This window comes from Petaurus breviceps, unplaced genomic scaffold (assembly GCF_028583685.1).
Source record: "Petaurus breviceps papuanus isolate PSGF00001 unplaced genomic scaffold, PetGlider_PUasm1.0 126, whole genome shotgun sequence".
Lineage (NCBI taxonomy): Eukaryota > Metazoa > Chordata > Mammalia > Diprotodontia > Petauridae > Petaurus > Petaurus breviceps.
The window spans coordinates 34,032,346-34,051,244 of NW_027185655.1; the positions used below are offsets into that span (position 1 = coordinate 34,032,346).

The 18,899-nt window shown below is 37.8% G+C and overlaps 1 long non-coding RNA gene across 1 annotated transcript in view; it reads left to right on the forward strand.

Moving 5' to 3' along the window:
- Window positions 1-5,524: 5,524 nt before the first annotated feature.
- Window positions 5,525-18,899, forward strand: part of LOC138169876 (uncharacterized) — a 34,053-nt gene continuing 20,678 nt past the window's right edge. The window contains exon 1 of the long non-coding RNA XR_011170486.1: window positions 5,525-5,852. This is a non-coding gene — a long non-coding RNA (uncharacterized lncRNA). The remainder of the gene's footprint in view (window positions 5,853-18,899) is intronic.

Consider the following 18,899-nt stretch of genomic DNA (forward strand, 5'->3'; position numbering starts at 1 on the left):
TTTCTGGATCTGGGGATTTTTAACCCCTGCCTTGCCATAGGAACTCTATTGCTGCCACATGAGTCCACTTGTAGGGCAATATTGCTGTCTAGAAGGATTTCACATATAATTTTTTACATGTTCCTATTCTAAAAAAGGTCATAGGCTAATGGGGGATATAACACAAATGGAAGGTTTCATCTAAAAGTCAGATGGAAAAGTCCCATGATTGTTAAGGTGCATCAGCAAAGCAGATGGTGATGGCTCTTCTTTACCATCATTTCCACTGACTAATCATATGGTTCTAATGTTGAACCATTTGATAGTTCTAAGGACTTGGATGAAAAGAATATTATTTACTGGGTATTCAGTAACCAACACTGTATTACCTGAAGGAGCATTGTCAGGCTGCAACTTCATAACTTTTGCTTCCCAGGATGATGGCTAGAGGTTGGGAGCAAGGGAGGACTGGGCTGTAAATTTTGCTATTCCTAATGTTTGGGGTTCATAGTTCCTGGCTATACCTATAGGGATCTCAGGGGAAATGGTGGCCAAAATGGGGCAGTAGTTTGATTTCCCTGCCTCTTCCTCAAGGTGCCTTGATGCTTCAGCTAGGCTGATCTGCCCTGTTAGTGGAAGTCAGTTGTCAGTCAATGGAGATAACTAACCCCTTCTCCACAGGAGTTGCTTCCCTGAATTTTTGAAGGCCAAGGCCAATGATATGTTTTATATCTACACCAGTCATAACTCAATCAGTCATCCTTAACATGGTGTTAAGGCATTGTGGCTTGATGGAGAGAGTGTTAGATTTAGGATTAGGAAAATTTTGGTTCAAATCTGGCTTCAGATATTCAGAATTATGTATAGACAAGTCACTTAGCTTCATTTTCTCACTTGTAAAATAAATTAACCGACCAGTATTTACCAAGCACTTATTATGGGCCGAGCACTATGCTAGACACTGGAAATATCGGGATTGTTTTGAGAATTGAATAAGTATTATAAAGAATTTTATAAACTTTAAAGGACTATATAAGTAATAGCTATTATTAACACTCCACTATGGAGTTATGATCAAAAGTCCTACACAAGATTTAACTGCCCAAGGAGAGATCATCAAGGCCAAAACAAAATCAACATCCTTTAGGTAAGTTAAGTCAACCAACATTGCCCCGGTCTTGCCTCTAAAGGTGTCTATCTAAACCATCTCTGTTCAGAGCTTGAGTTTTTGCTTTCCTACAACACTGTGATGTTTTTAATTAACCAATGAACCAAGGAGCATTTGGTAAGCTCGTGTTATGAGCCAAGCACCATGCTAAATGCTAGAATCAGAGTCCATTGTTGAGAAAACAATTCTATGACTGCAAATTGATATGTTAAAAAGTAAAAATATTGTGTAATTGAATTATATGTCTTAAAGTAGTATGCTCAATGACATAACACTTTGGTATGGGCCCTTACTTCCTAACAGAAATACCAGGTTTTGCCAAATGGCTGTCCAGCTTTTAAAGTAGAATTGAAGAATGTCAAATCCATCCACAGTGAGTATGTGGAAGGAATTCATGAATGTTACTCTGTTAAGAAGAAAACTAAGTTAATGCAGGGAGGGTTTGCCAAGAGTAATGAGCATCTCTGAGGAAACTTGATCAACAAATTAGAGCAGAAGAAAAGACTTTAGAAAAATAAGACAGCTCCAATAATTTTCTCATAAAATGACACCAAACACATGCCACAGAGTATCCTGCTTCAAATGAATCATTGTGGAACAAAAGATGAATGAGCATTAGAGACACCCTAACCTAAGATTCAGCCTGGGAACAAAGCCCATTCCTTTGTACCAACAATCCAAACCGCCCTGACAGTTTAGGGTCCTTCCAGGATGGGACTAAGTGCACACCTGCCCTCTCTGGAGGTGGGGATAGGGTTGAATTGACATCAAAGAAGACTGCTTGGGGCAGATGCAGACTGGGACAGAGTGCTTAACCTTTCCCATCCTTTTGCACACAACTTTCTTGGTCCAGAGAGTTCTCCAAATGACTCCAATTTCTTAGGAACATGGCTTGGAATTTCCTCCCAGCTTACACACACAAAGTACTTTGGCAACAGACTATCCCCTTCAGTCCACTGCTAAAGCCATCCTTGGTCTGGCAAAGACACCAGGAACTCTGGTAGCCAACGATTACCTGGAAAGTATGCATTCAAAACACCACAAATGCAAAAACAGATCATTCTTTTTTTCCACATAGAAACGAGTCATTCTGAGAAGCAATCAGATAGTTCCATGCATGGAACAATCACCTATGAATGAAGAAAAAATATAATGATTGTTAATGCTCTTATCTTAGGTTGATCAGTGTTGGTAAACTATGGTCAGGAAAAAAAAATGTTTCTCTCCTGGATTAGTTTTAGAAAGTTGGGTATGTTACAAGAGAGATCTGGTTTCCTCTGAAGAATCTGGCATTGGCTTCTCTCCAAATCTTGTTTATAAAGCCCAATACTGTAGTCAGTGCAGGACCACAGCCCTCTGTGGCTCTTAAAGGAGATCTTTTGGCATTCTTTGGTATTTTATTTATTTATCATCCATGCTAAAGGAAAAGCTGTCCTAGGCCACCTGCCGTTTCACAGGAAAGCCACAATTTTGACAAGTGGTTATTAAATACAGCCTTTTATTTATTTATAATATAAAATCTATGCTAAGAAAAGCAGATGTCTATCTAGTGGTTACTGTTTCCTAAATAGGTTTCTCTATAGATAGATAGAAAGATAGACATGGATGTATATTTATATATGTAAAAATGAGTGTATGTATATTGTATGCATGGATATATGGATTAGGATAAATTTCACATTTCAGCTCTAGCTTTTCACATTTGTAGAAAAATCTAGGAAGCCCAGCATCAGTTTAGCATGAACTTGCATTTGTGGGCACTGGAAAATTCTAGGAGCATATTTTGTTTTTTGACTTAATTCTTTTTCATATCCTATACATTCCTTTTGCAATCATTAAGCAATGTGGGTGTCATCTGGGGACCCAAATCATTCCCCTTGCTTCCCACACTTTGTACAGGATATTGTACCCTCAGTAAAGAATGTAACTTTTCCAAGAGATTTCAGTTCAAATTCCCTTTTCTTTTCCCCTCAAAATTCTTTGTATTGTTCAACCTAGTTGGTATCTAAAAAAACCGCTGACTTCCTCTCTTTCAAGAGCCTTAAGGCTTCTTCCAGGAAGCTTATTCTGGACCTCATTAATAGATCAAAAGGCACCGTGAAGGGAGGAGACGAATCTTCTCTCAATTCTCAAACTTAACTATTCTACCGAAAAATTTAATTGGTAAAAACTTAACAATCCTGCTCAGTGCAACACAAAGGCACAATCATAAAGATAATAAGATTTATCACCTGTACTTTTCTATAAATTCTTCATATATTCTCCTGTCTCTTCTTTTTGGGCTGTGATGTAAAAGAAAAAAAAAACAGGCTTGAGGGAGAGAAAGACCTGGGTTCAGATTTGGCCTCAGACTCATGTGGGTTCTGTGATTTCAAGTAAGCTGATTAAACTCTTAATACTCTCCCAAATTCTCTAAGACTAGGGATTCCAGACTAGTAGTTCACAATTTATAGAGGGAGTTTCCTTATTGTGAGGTGTCCTATGTTGATGATAGCATAGGTTCAGTTAAAAACATTTCATTCTGACAGGGATTATCTCTTAAATATGACCTGAGCAACTAGTTTCTCATGATATAGTGGACACTGAGCAAATATTTTAATAATATGATAATTTATTCTATATTAAATCAGTCCTTGAACCTCACTATTCAATTAGTTACTCATCCAAGTCACATAATATTTAATAGTTGTTGGAATTTCTTTTTGTAAAATAATCACAGCTTGCCATTGAGAGAGTATTGCCTCTTTCCCATGAACTTTTACATTAAAACATTTTTTTGACTAGCCTCCTTTATCATTCTATACATAAAGAATATAATTTCCAGTTTGAACTTGAAAGAAAATCATATTTCCTTTGGTAGCACACATTTTTTTCCATTGACTCCCATCATGACTGATTTTAGAGCAACAATTAAGAACAGCAATTTCTGTTTATGGTTGCGACATTTTTTTGCCAGAATTTCTATTTCTTTATATGTGACTTGTAAGAGAGTTGTCATCTCCTAAGACATTTTCCTCCCATCTCCCATTTTTCCCATGTCTCATATTGATTCCTTGCTTGATTGCTCAAAACATGATTTAATTTACCATTTTTCAATTTAAAAACTAAATATAGGATGTAAACACAAATTGCATTGTGGTTTTTGTGAAGTTAACACTCAATTATACATCACTGTTTAAGAGACAATATTCCATTCGTATCTAGTGTGAAGGAAATAATTGATTGCATTATTTCATAAGTGAAAAATAACAGTAAGGCATAAACCCGAACCATCAATGAGTTCCCCTCTGTCTCTGTCTCTCTCTAATGTTTTTAAGTTGTAAAATTATTCCTGGAATTTTAATTCATAATGAAAAAAAGTGAAGCTTTGCTATAGAATGAGAAGTTAAACTAAAAGAATATACTGTACTACATGTTTTTAGAATAATTTTTTAAGTATTCCTATGTACCATCTTCCTTAGAAGAGATGACAGAAAATAGAAGTCAGGTAAAATGAAACAGGAGAGAGACACACAGACAGACACAGAGACAGAGACAGAGGCAGAGGCAGAGGCACACATACCCACAGAGACAAGGCAGAGATACACAAAGAGACAGAGAGACAGAAAAGTTAAGAAAAAAGATAGAGGAAGACAGAGTTCTAGAGATAGAGTGAATAAAGAAAAGGGGACAGGAGAAAGAGAGAAACAGATATTGCAGGAAAGAAAGATTCCTCTCATAAGTCAGTGCCGTCACAGTGCAGCTATTGGCAGGAAAGCCATTCCCTGGCTAGCCTCATTCCTTTTACAGGCTCAGCTTGTCTTCTGGTATCCCTAGAAATTAGGAGTTAGTGAGATCAGGGTTATCTTTCCCCTGAGGGAAGGAACTTGAGACCTTCGAAAATGAAGAGAGGAAGGTCTCTTGGGCCCGGGCTTCCATGAGTTGAAGGCACTATGTACCTGCAGATGAGTTTAACAGTTGGGTCTACTCGGCAACAGAAAACTCTCCTTCCCCATGATGCAGCTGGAGCGGCTGGAAGGCCTGGGGATTGAGTGGGTCTTAGTAATGGAAGCTTGCACTGACAAGGAGTTGGCTCGACACAGCACTTATCTTACAGCTAATCCAGACTGTCATAGACCTATCCTATTGGAATGAGAGTGGCAGGATCATCTGACAAGAGGGAAGGCTCAGGGTGAGCTTCAAGTTTTAAGTACTCCATGGCTCAAGTCCTCAATTCCACTAGTCTCTGGACATATCCAAAAGCCACTTTGTGGTAACTCATCATGCCAGAAGAATCCAGATTCCCTTTAGTTTTCCTAAACTTAATAGCCAGGAATGAGCTATTAACTGAGGCTCATAACTAAAATTAATATGGGGTATGGATAAGCAAGACTCTGGGGGAGTCATTATCTGTCTTCCAGATGCAGGGGGTGAGGAAAATATGGGAGTAACTAGTTGTGCATCTTAAAATATTCATATTCTTTTGGCCTTGGGCCAGGTCCTGACTAATAATTTTGAAATGCTGAGGACAGAAGTTAAACAGCCATCGAGATCCAGGTCCACCAGGGAGCCCTTGATCAGCAAACAGCAGACCAGCAGTGAGGAAAGCTATGAAACATGAAGCCAGACCAATCGAAGGAAGTCCAGCGGGTCCTCCTATCATAGGCACCAACAGAGGAAGAGAGGATAGAGGAGGTTAGAGAAGAACAAAGCCCATGGAGTGATGGTGAGTGGAGAAAAAACTCATTCTCCTTGAGGGAGAACTAATGGTGTGGGGACTTCATAGAGGAATCTTCTGGATAATGACTCAGGCATCTCATGAAGTAATAGGCACCTAATTGAGATCTGTGAATTAGTGAGGCACTTTAATGTTTGAGAAGTCAATGAGAGAATGATGGCAGAGGGAGTTTAAGTACACCAGAAAGCAAAAATGGCAGAAGGAAAGTTATCCCTGATAGAATTTGAAGGTAATTGAAGATCACCAAACATTGTACCCTATAATTATCATAGGATCACCCATCTGGACCTGGAAGGGGTCTCAGAAATCAACCATCTCATTTAATAGATTAAAAAACTGAGGCCCAAGGGGGTCCAGGGGTTCTCCCAATGTCACTCATGAGCATGAACACTGGGATGTGAATCCAGATTCTCTGACAAGAGCCTATGCTCTTCCATTGTTGTTCATCAGCCATTTCAAGTTATGTTTGACTCTGTGACTCCATTTGGGGTTTTTTTTGTCAGAGATACTAGAGTGGTTTGCCATTTCCTCCTTCAATTCATTTTACAGATGAGAAAACTGAGGCAAACAGCGTTAAGAGACTTGCCCAGGGTCACACAGCTAGTAAGAGTCTGAGGCTAGATTTGGATTTGGGAAGATGAGTCTTCCTGACTCCAGGTCTGCTGGGCTATACACTATGGTGCCACCCAGCTGCCCTCTTCCTGTTGTACTATAGTGTTATACATTTATTTGCAAGGACAGCTAAAGAGTATATCTCTTATTTTGCTATCAATTATATTTTATTTTCTAAAGGAAAGATAATTTTTTAAAAAGCAAGTATCTTGACCAGCATCAAGGGAAAAAAAAAGACAACAGAATTTTTATTTTGAGTCACTGATTTCAATGGTTTACAAATAGAAGAAGATATTCTGGGCTGCTGTCAGGCTTTGGTGTCTGAGTATTACAACATTTAGGAACCATCTCTGCCCAAGCTATAATGCAGATCATGCATGAGACAGGAAGATTGAATTTCCAATCCTGTGAGACTTAAGGATGTGAGGAGGTCATGGCAGTACACTTGTGAGACACCCTATCAGACAGCAGTCACAGCTGGAAGCACATGAGTAAAGGGAGACATTAAGAACATATAGCTTCACCTGTGGATAGAAGTGAGATGGAAGCAGTACCCTAAAGTGATGCTGACTGTGCTGTTTAGACAGGCATTTGCTTTAGTACTCACAGACACTGGAAACCAAAACAGCTGCTCACCAGAATGAAGGCCTACCCGAGCAAGGAAATAAATCAAAATGCCACAGGATTAAATAAAAGAAAGAGGACCAATCAGTCACTACTGACCTAAAATAAAAATAGACCAATTTTCTAAACAGCCCTGCTCTTCTTTGGGCTGGGGAGTCGGGGCTCTGATTTCAGCTTTGGCCCTTCCCCTCTACATTCTGGTTTGAAAATTTACATTTCAGCTCCTAAATCACTGGAGGGAGATCTGAAGGAAGAATTTCCCATCTCAAGACATGCCATCGCTCTCTTTTCTCTTTCTTTCTCTGCTTCTTTTTCCCACTCAGTTGGTAGCTAAATGACCCTTTTGAAAGCTGTTGATGTTCTAACAACAAACCCCCATCTCCATGCAGTGTTGTGTTAGATAATTCAAAGAGGAAAATACACAGACAAACCAAAAAGGGAATGAGCACTTATAAGGCTATAGTCTAAGCACTTTGCAAATATTATCGCATTTGAAACCTGAAGGATGATCCAAGTAATTTGGGTAGATCAGGATTTTGCCTGAAATTTCCTTATCATTGTTTCCATCTATTCTTCCACACTTAGTGAAGTGAACTTGTCTCATCAAGCTCCAGTGTCAGTAAATTCAAATTTCATGAATATTGAAGTTCCTATTACATACAATGCACTGATAATTCTGGTGGAAATTCTTATAATAAAATATTAAATATAATAAAACAGGTATTCTAATCATACAATTAAACATAAAATGAAAGTTGTAAGATGCTTTGCAAACATTAAAGATCCATATAAATTTCAGTCAAAACAATGATGTTGATAATATACTTTTATATAATTGGTTATCATAATAATAATTATCACTGTCCTCATATAAGGTGTCTGTCCTCAAGGACGTTGCAGTCTAGGAGGGGAAAATAGGGTACAGTGAAAAGAGCACAAATTCTGAAGTCAGAGCCTGTGTACAAATTCTGCCTTCTTTGCTACCTGTGTGTCTTTGGACAAGCCATTTATTTTCCCTGGTCTTCTGTTTTCTCGTCTGTAAAATGAGGGCAGTGGACTAGATGACCTTGAGGTCACTTCTAATTGTACTTCTAGGATTCTAGAGCCTACTTCTATTTCAATTAAATGTAGAAAGTGCCCCACTACTGAGTTGGGAAAAAAAAAAAGCAAGAAACATTCTGGCTAGGAGAGAACAGGTGGAAACGAAGAAGAAGGAATTATCAAAAAAGGGAAGATGGTAAGAAATAATCTTAGGTAAAAGAATATTGAAAAAAGGAGCATAAAACTAGATTACTAGAAAAAGTAATGGGGGGGAAGAAGTTTTAATAAAGGAAAAAAGTGAGGTCCATGAGGAATGAGAAGAAGTAAAGAGGAAGAATGGAATTTCTGAGGGAAGAAGGGAAGTCTTTGTTCTTATTTCCCTACTCATCACAAGACAAAACAGGTTATTTTTTTAAATGACAATAACTAGGAAAAAAACCGAATTCAGAGAAAGGAGAAATGCAGAAAAGCAAGGTATTTCAAGAACAGAAAAAAGGCATGCATTAATATCCTAGACCAAAATCTTAGTGCGTTTAATTGTTTAACAGGTTAATTACTTTTCCCAAACTACTCTCCTTGCACTAAGAAAATATTTGGAGAATTGAATTTTTTTTCTGAACTTTTTAAATAAACAGAAGCACATAATAATGAATTACTTAAGTATTTTTTCCCTTTGTTAGCTAGTCTTTATTTTTCTCATTGCTTCAAAGTTGTAGCTTATGAAGATTGCAAGAATGGTGTAGTAGCTGCACTATAAGCCAGGAGAGGACATTATTTTAGACTCTGATGCTTTCTTCTTGCGTGACTTAAGACAAGGCCTTTCATCTCTCTGACACTTCATTTTCTTATCCATGAAATGGATGGGCATGGATGAGATAATATCTCAGATCCTATTTGGTTATAACAGTCTACCACTCTGTTCCATGTTATTCTTCATTGAAATTAGTATTATTTGATTTCCAGGGTTATTTAAAAAAATGCTTTTGTCTCATCCACATTACATTAAAAGATTAAATTCATATCTAGTGTTGTATACGTGTGTGTATATATATGCATATATATATACCTATAATAAAAATTAAACCCTGGTTATTGGTAGAAAATATTAAAACTAAATCCTCACTTAGAAAAAAAAACTCATAATTTATTCATTTCAGTATTGATTTAAAGCAACTCACTTAAACCCTGATCTACCCATTTTACTCAGGTCTTTAAAGACACAAGTTCCCAGATTTAAAACTTTTTTGTTTCCAAGGTTAAACCCTTTTGTAATGAACAATGATTGTCACGACTATTTATTTTTTCGTAGCCAAAGTATTTATAGATAATTTGCTCCTCTTTTGTTGTCATTTTGTACTTTAAATCATGTCCAACTCTTGGTGACTTTTTGGAGTTTTCTTGCCAAAAACATTGAAATGTTTTGCCATTTCTTTCTTCAGCTCATTTTACAAATGAGGAAACTGAGGCAAACAGGGTTAAATGATTTGCCTAGGGTCGAAGTGGTAGTAACTGCCCTAGATCAGATTTGAACTCAGGAAGACTCCAGATCTGCCACTTTATCCACTGTGCCACCTAGCTGCCCATTGCCTCTCTTTATTTACCTGGAATGGACCTTGAAAGCAGATAAAGTCTACTTGGGCCCCAGTGTATCTTTGTTGACATTGCTTTCAATAGCTCAGAATCACCTGCATAATAGGAGACAAATGGTGGAGGATTTTGTGCAAGATGTCAATGGACAGTCTGCATTTTTATCCCTGTAAGACTAGAATATGAGGAAGACAATAGAGCGTTGGTTAGATTATAATCATGGAGTCCAGGGATAGAGTCATGAGTTAATAAGTGTTTGCTTAATTAATACATTCCTGATAGAAAAATGTCTAGAATTTCCCCATGAAGACAACATATTTTTTTAAGCCTCTTCTTTCCTCCGGAGTCAGACAGAGACTTCGACAAAAATGGGTCAACTAGCATTTATAAGAGCTTATTGTGTGTGTGGTGGGGGGGGGGGGAGGGGCAGCTAGGTGGTGCAGCGAATAGAGCACTGGCTCAGGAGTCAGGTGAACCTGAGTTAAAATCTGGCCTCAAACACTTAACTCAAAAACTAGTTGTGTGACCTTGAGCAAGTCACTTAACCCCAACTGTCCTCCAAAAATAAAAAAAAAAAGCAAACCAAAAAAAGGGCTTATTGTGTGTCAACAAGTTAAGCACTGGGAATACACATAGAAGAAAAAAGAAAATAGGTCCCTGCCCTCAGGGAGCTTGAATTCTAATGGTGCAAGACAGTACTTGAAAGGAGGCTGAAAAGGGTGGGGGAAGGGAAGGCACCCACGTAGGGATATCTGGAGCAGGTCAAAGAGGAGTGAAAGTGTGAATGTGTCTGGCTCTTCCTTAAAATGGCAGTTCTGGGAAGAATTGACTAATTAGAGAAAGGGGGCCACATGAGTGGAGAAAACAGAAGCACAATTCAATCAATCAATATGAATTTCTTAGGCCCCTAAGTTCCAAGCCCAGTAGGTGTTGGTGAAACAAAGCCAGAAACTAAAAGGATACTGTCTTTAAGTTTTCATTTTATCAAAGGAAACAACTTAGGTACACGTGTTGGAAATATATAATCAGTCAAGAAGCATTTATTGAGCTCCTTTTATATGCTCATTTTATAATGCATTTTACAATGCTTTTATAAGCATTGTGATCAGTGCTGGGACAAAAGACAGTCCCTGACCTCAAGGAGAAATAAGATAGATACAGAATCAATTGGAGATCCTGTCAGAGGGAAGCCACTAAGATTAAAGTGTATTGGGAGAGACCTTTTGCAGAAGGTGAGTCTTTACTGAAACTTGAAGGAAGCCAAGGAAGTCAGAAGCTGTTACAAGTTTGTTCTTTCATCAAGCCAAAATCTCTTTCTCTGTCTCTCTGTCTGTCTCTGTCTCTCTCTATCTCTCTCTGTCTCTGTCTCTGTTTCTCTGTCTGTCTGTCTCTGTCTGTTTCTCTCCCTCTCCCTCTCGACTTTTCCACAGGAAAACCCTTCAAATAATTGAAGACAACTGCCATATTCCCCTCCCCAACTACTTTTACAGCTTCTCTTCTCCAGGGTAAACATTCCAAGTTGCTTCAACTCTTCCTCATTTGGCATTTTCTCCAGTCCTCCTACCAAATCGGTCCCCTTCTTCTGTATGCATTCCAGCCTATCCCAGTCTTTCTTAAAATGTTATGCCCAGAATGGAGCACAGTAGTTTAGATGAAGTATGAACAGAGTAGAACATGGTGAAGTGATTACCTCCCACATCCTGGACCCTATAGCTTCCTTAATGCAGTCTCTGATACTCATAGCTTTACTGGCAGCTTGTTGTTGACTCAAATTGAACTTGGAAATCACTAAAATCCTCCTGATCTTTTTCACAGGAATTGTCAAGCCATATCTCTTCCACCTTATACTTAAGATTTTGAATTTTTGAACCCTATATTTGACCTTGGTGTGTTTCTTCTTATTGTAACTCATTGAAATCTTTTGTCAAGTTCAGCTAATGGAATTTTTTAAATACAATGATATTCTGTAAGTGTTGCTGATTAACTAAATCCCTTGTCACGGAATGAGAAAAAATCACTCAGAGATCTTCATCTTGCTAAGTAACCATTTAAAAGGTATAGTCCCCATCTTTCCTTTTTTTCCCCTTCCACCTTTCAGTTGTCCTGCAAGAATATTATTCCCACCAAGTTTAATCACCTTAGCATCTGGAAATGCCATCTGCATAGCTGTTCTAATATTTATTCTTGATAAATTATCTTGTAATTGATTCTTCTCCACTCCCCACCTCCCCCCACCCCTCGCCTTTAACTTCTCAGAACATAGGTGGACAGCATCAGAAAGTCAATAGCACAAAATTTTTGTGTACCAGAAACACGGATTAGGGAAATTTGGCCTGGCATGTAATTTGTAATGACCTATAAATATTGTTTTTCGGGGACAAACCATTGCTTCTTCGTGATCAATGTAATATCCTAGTCTTAGCATATATGGAAGACAGGTAAAATGCCCACAAGCAGAAAGTCGCACATTGTTGATGATGGTAATTTCCACTCACACCATGCCAAAGATCAGAAGTTTCTACTTCAAAGTTCACAGGCTTGCTTAGCTCAGGCAGAACTCTCAGTTTTACGTTATTTCTACATGCTCTTCAACCACTTTCTTTCCACTGTGACCGTCAGTTCTAGATTTCTTACATTTTATCTCTGGGAAGTAAGTCCTTCACCTATGTCCTTTTCATCTACCCATAGACTTTCCCCCCATCATTTCTTTTTCTCCCTGTTCTGAAATCTTTAAATTATTAAGAAAAAAAAAAGTCAACTCACCGTCTTTTCTTATGCTTCAAAAGATGAGAATGAGTGCAGTGATTTTTGTTGTTTGTTTGTTTTTGTGGAAATCCTATGGCTCAATTTGCAAACTTATGTAGCTGTGTGGAACAATGCAGGTAAACCAAACAGATTCTTATTTCAATTCCTTGCATTATTTAGATCACTTCTCTGAATTATTTGAGATTGGTGAATTACCTCATCTGTGGCATCTGAAGGCATTGTCCTAGAGTACATCTAAGTTCCCTTTTAGCTCTCAATCCTATGAATTACTCTTTGGACAACGGGACATAGATTTAAGTCATTTGTATAGGGTCTTTGAACATCATTTTCCCTGTATCTGGAATGTTCCCACTCTGCCTGTTGAAATTCTATCCATTCTTTAAAACAACTCTAAAGAAGTCATTTTTTACAAAAAGCCCTCCCTAATTCCCAGTGGGTAACAACTTCCTCTCTCAGACTCAAGTAACATTTTGCACACATCTTTTGAATGCATCGATAATGTTTCATTTCATATTTATATTTGTGAATGCCATCTTCCCCTCCCCCCCATTAGACTCTAAGCTTTATGAGGAAAAAAAACATGGCTTATCTAGATTTCATAACTTCCCTAAGCAGCTATCTAGTAAAATAACTTGTACACAATAAGAGATTGATACATGTTAATTTTGAAATTAAATAAGTGTCATGTCTTCTATAAGATGAAATATTGATTATTTGCATTGAGATCCAGTTTTAAAAATCTGGACTTGAAAATGTTTCATCTTATTTATCCTTTCCAATAGCATATATCTGGGTCACCTTGACAAAATATAGGGTAAACTAAGGTAGGAGGAAGGGAAAGAGGGAAGGGAATAAGCATTTTTATAGTACCTACTACATGCCAGGAACTGTGCTAACTACTTTATTTTTTACAAATATTAATTCATTTGATCCCCACAATGACCTGCAAGATAGATGTTATTATTATCCTTTTCACAGTTGAAGAAACTGAGGAAAACAATGGTTAAGTGACTTGCCCAGGGTAACACAGCTAGTAAGTGTCTGAGGCAGGATTTGAATCCAGATCTTCCTGAATCCAAGCCTAATACTTTATCTGTTGTGTCACCAGCTGCCAGTCAGTAAAACCTTCAGTCGTTCTGTCTCAAGACAACAGAAAAGGAAATTAATACTGATAGAATTAAGGGTGCTAAATGTAATAAAAAGGAGTGAGACACACAGACAAAAGCAAGAGAAAAAGAGACAGAGGGAGGGGGAAGTGACGTGACTGTAATTTGTTTTTTTTTTTCTTTTGCTTTTTGAAGTGCAATTGGGTTAAGTGACTTGTCCAAGGTCATATAACTAGTAAATGTTAAGTGTCTGAGGCTGGATTTGAACTCAGGTCCTTCTGACTCCAGGGCCAGTGCTCTATTCACTGTGCCACCTAGCCAGCCCAAATCTATTCTTCTTATAGAAAGAATAACGTCAGGATATTTTCATTAATTGTGATTCTAGTGTGAAATACACAGAAGCATATATTTGAAATGAAATGAGAATTGACTCCCTTTTTCCATCCCCAATAGAGTAAAACAACTTATTTGAAGTTGTCTGACACATTCTTTGAAATGCCTGAAAAACAATTAAAATCACCAGTCCTTGAAATGTAAATTTCAAGGTATAGCATACCTCCTCATGCTCAGGAAAAAATATGAAAGGCAGGGCAGTATAGAGAGAAGAACCTTGAACTGGAAATATGGAAATCTCAATTTTCATCTCAGCCTTGTTACTAACTAGCTTTAGGACCATAGGTACAAAATCACAGGATCTCAGAGGTAGAAGGACCTCAGGAGCCATCCGCCCTAACTTATTCTTGAGTAAGAGTTTTATCTCAGTATCGAAGTAGATAGTGCATTGGACCCAGAGTCAGCAAGACTTGAGTTCAAATTTGACCCCAGACACTTACTATCTAATGTGACCCTGGCCAAGTCATTTAACTCTGTCTCAGTTTCCTCATCTGGAAAATGAGTTGGAGAAGGAAATGGCAAACCACTCTACAATGTTTCCCACCCCCAAAAAATTCAAATGAGGGTCATGAAACATCAGACAGACTCTCAACAAAAAAAACGAATCTTATCTACAAACTTAGTGTGAGACCATCCAGGCAGAACTTTAAGTAGTTTAGTGAGGAGAAACCCACCTCCCTCAGAGGTAACTAATTCCATTTTTGTTCAGCTCTCATTTGAAATCTGCCTTTCCTTGACTTCCATCTACTATTTCTAGTTCTCTATCTGGGTCCAAACCCATCGTCTGTTCTCTTTTTCCCATGGCAACCTTCAAGCTACTTAAAGACAGCTTTTCTCAAGTCTTTTCCAAGCTAAACATCTCCAGTTCCTTTCACTTGGTCCTCATACACTATGATATCTAGTCCCTTCATCATCCTGGTCATTTCCTGCTGGATAGGCTCCAGCCTTTCAATGTTCTTCCTAAAATGTGTCACCCAAAACTGAACCTTAATAAGGCTCAAAATAGTAGGTCTTCAGTCAAATTCTCCCTGGGAGTCTCAGCTCCTTAACCATATAGTGAAACAATTGGATGAGATAATCTCTTGGGCTCTTTCTGGATCCTTACTTCTATGTTCCTCCAGTCTGACTCAGATCAACAGAAAACTCTAAGAAGTATTCCCATATTAGTGGATTTCTTAGGATGAAAAATGAGAAAAAAGGATTAAAGCATGAGAAAACAACAAAAAGGGAGAATAAACAAATTGTGCAAGCCTTGGTGCTTAATCAACTTTTCCTGGAATAACTTGGGGTTGACTGTAAATTGCATGTGGGTGGCCATACCACAAATGAAGAATGCAATTAATGATAAAAAGTATACATGACCTCATAATGGTTTTCAGAATACTTATCTTGAAGCCTGTCTTTTGTATTTCTTGGCTGCTTATATTACCATTTCCTTCTTTCCTCCATGAAGGGTAAAACTTATCCTGAGAGCAGTGACATCATTGGCAAAGATGACATTTCATGAAATCCAGTATAAAATTAGTATCTCAGCATTTACTGTTGTGTTAAAAAAAAGTTGCAGTCTGATAATTTGTCTGACTGTTCATTTATCCCTACAATACATATCAAACTCTTTCTTTTTATCATGAAGGCATGATGATCCACAACTCTTTAATAAAATTTCTTATTAATACCCTTTTGAAATGATGGGCACTCCTTGACATAACCCAACCCTAATAAAATCTCCCTTGAAACAAAGGAAAACAGTGGGGCAAAACCAATTATTGGTGACTTTTCCTTTGTGGATATAGCATAAATTACTGTGAATGTAGCATAAATCTCTAACCTTTAGGAGAGAATTCTGTATAATTATCTGTTCTTTAGGTCCAAGATTTCCACTGGCTGTTCCCCTAACCTGGAACTCTCTGCTCCTTATTTTGACTTCCTTCAAATCTTAGTTAAAATGTCACCTTCCTTCTGCAAGGTTTTCCCAACTTCCCTTCATGCTACTGCCTTGCCTCTGAGATTCCATCAGTTTGTCCCATATATCCAGCTTGTACATAGTGACTTGCACCTTGCCTTTTGCATTATATTGTGAACTTCTTGAAGGATAGAAATGATTTTGTCTTTCTTCATATACACAGCTCTGAGCACAGTACCTGGCGAACATTAGGTGCTTAATAAATGTTGACTTGAGATGATTATAATTCCTCAGAGGCTTGACTTTCTTTTGGTATTTCTTTCATTTACATTATTATAGTCATGGTGCATGTTGTTTTTGTGTCTCTGTTTACTGTACTCTGCCTCAGGTCATGCAAATTATCCCAGGTATTTGCTGAATTCTTCATTATCATCTTTTATTATAGCATAATAATATTTCATTATCCTTTAGTAAAGGTTATCTCCTAAAGGGCAAAGACTGTTCACTTTTGTATTTATATCCCAGTGTCTATATTTAGAGCCAGAATGAGGCCATCTAGCCCAACCCCCTCATTTAGCAAATGAGGAAACTGAGGCCCAGGGAGATTAAGTGTTGGGTTGGAGACAGGATTTATATACAGAGTCTATGAGTTCAGAGCTTTCTGTTGGACCTTCTTAGGTGCTTAAGAAATGCTTGTTGATTGATAAATTAAGAGCTCTTTGATAAATATTTGTTAATAGGCAGTTGGCTGAATGAGGAACATGGAGACAGTAAAATCTGGATTTGAATCCTGACTTTGGGACACTGGGCAAAACACATAACCTCTTTGTGTCTCAATTTCTTCATCTGTAAGGCAGGGATAATATTAGCAGTTACCTGAAAGAGTTGGGAGGATTGAGTGGGTTAACCAACATAAAATATTTTGCGAATTTTAAGGAGTCAGAGAAATGCTGGCTGTCATTATTCTTGTTGCTGTTAGTAGCAGCAGTTGTGGTCCATCCATTTTCAGCCATTTCTGACTCTTCTTGACCCCACTTGGGGTTTTCTTGGCAGAGAGACCAGAGTGCTTTGCCATTTCCTTCTCCAGCTCATTTGACAGATGAGGAAACTGAAGCAAACAAGGTTAAATGACTTGCTCAAGGTCACAATCTAGTGTCTGAGGTCAAATTTGAACTCAGGAAGAGGAGTCTTCCTTCTCCAGGCCCATCTAGCTGCCCCAAAACACAAAATTGTAGCTGTTTAATTATATCCAACTTTTTGTGACTCTGTGGATCATAGCATGACAATGTTATGCTTGAGGTTTTCTTAGCAAAGATACTGGAGAGATTTTCCATTTCCTTCTCCAGTGGATTAAGGTAAACAGAAATTATGTGATTTGCCCAGGGTCACACAGCTAGTGAGTATCTGAGGCCAGATTTGAACTGAGGTCTTCCTGTCTCCAAACCAGTGCTTTATCCACTGTTCCATCTAGCTGCCAGCAGCAGTGGCAGCAGCAACAATTACTACTCCCTAACCCACATTTAGAATGAATTCTCCTGTATTGAGTCTCAGGGGAGTTTTAGAAGAATTTGGGTAAGGTGCAACTTAGTGCTAGAGTGGTTCCTTACAACAATCCTGAGAGCCAGCTATTATTATTATTATCCCTATTTCACAGAGAAAACTGAGGTGAGGGAGGAAGAGATTAAGTGCCTTACCCAGGGTCACATAGCTAGTAAGTGTCTGAAGCTGGATTTGAACTCAAGTCTTCCTGACTCCAGGCCCAGTAGTCTATTCACTGCACTACCAAGTTGCCTACTAATACTGACATTATTTGCCTATTAAAATCCTCCCCCTTTTTCGAACTACAGATCTGTGTGAGGTCAGATTTTCTTGATATACTTCAACCAAACATATAGAAACAGATTGAATGCAGAAGCAAGTATGAGAACCCAGCTGTCTTCTATTAAACCAAACATTAAAGAGATTTGCAGAAATATGTAAAACAATACCACTCTTCTCACTAAAATTCTTTTGTTTTTTTAAATAGTTATTTCTTATAAAAAGATTGTATTTATGTTAACATATAAGAAGTTTATTATTATCTTAAATAAATTAATGAGTAAATATTGTTAAAATATGTCCGTTTTAATTTCTAGTATGATTGACACTAATAAATATGACCATCTGTTGATCTGTATTGATAGATATAATCAGCTATGCTGCTTAAGAAAGCAGATCTTCAGTGTGAGCATCTACACCTCAGAAAAAAGAACAAATAAGAATTTGATCTATTATGTTGTTGGTTATTTAGACTTTAAGAAATGCTGGAGAAAATGCAGATCAAACTTAAAAATAAACTGTGATCACTTTTTTTGGAAAGCCGGTTGTTAAACATTTACCAGCATATCTCCAGATATAATCCAGATAAACAAAAGCTTTTGAGGATTTCCAAAATTCTTTAGGAGTATAAAGGAGTCCAGAGGTTAAAAAAAAAGTTTTGGAACTATTACTCTCGAGTATCCACTGTCTCCCACAAATTTATTTTCTAACTGTATTTTGTTTCTGATCTGTGTGTGACTTTGTTCTTACTGTGTTCAGGATTCTGGGCATGTACCATTGCCCTCTGCTGGATAACCATATATTACACTCAGTTCTGGTCAGACTATTGTGTTATTCTTAATTTGCATATACAAAAAATACTATACTCATAAATTATCATATTAACATCTTGTGTTATTTTCTCTAGATTTAAATACAAATTAAATGGGTGATAAGACTTTCTTAATTCTCTGCTTTAAGGGAGCAGAGGATGACAAGCATGTGAGCATACTATAGTTAGTTGCTGTCTTTTTTTTTTTTTTAACAATTGGGGTTAAGTAACTTGTTCAAGGTTACATGGCCAGGTGTTTCTGGGTGGGTGCTAAGTGTCTGGGTCCACATTTGATGCCAGGTCATCCCTACGCTGGGCCCGGTGCTCTTACTCACTGTGCTACCTGGCCGCCCCAGTTGCTCTCTTTTAAATGC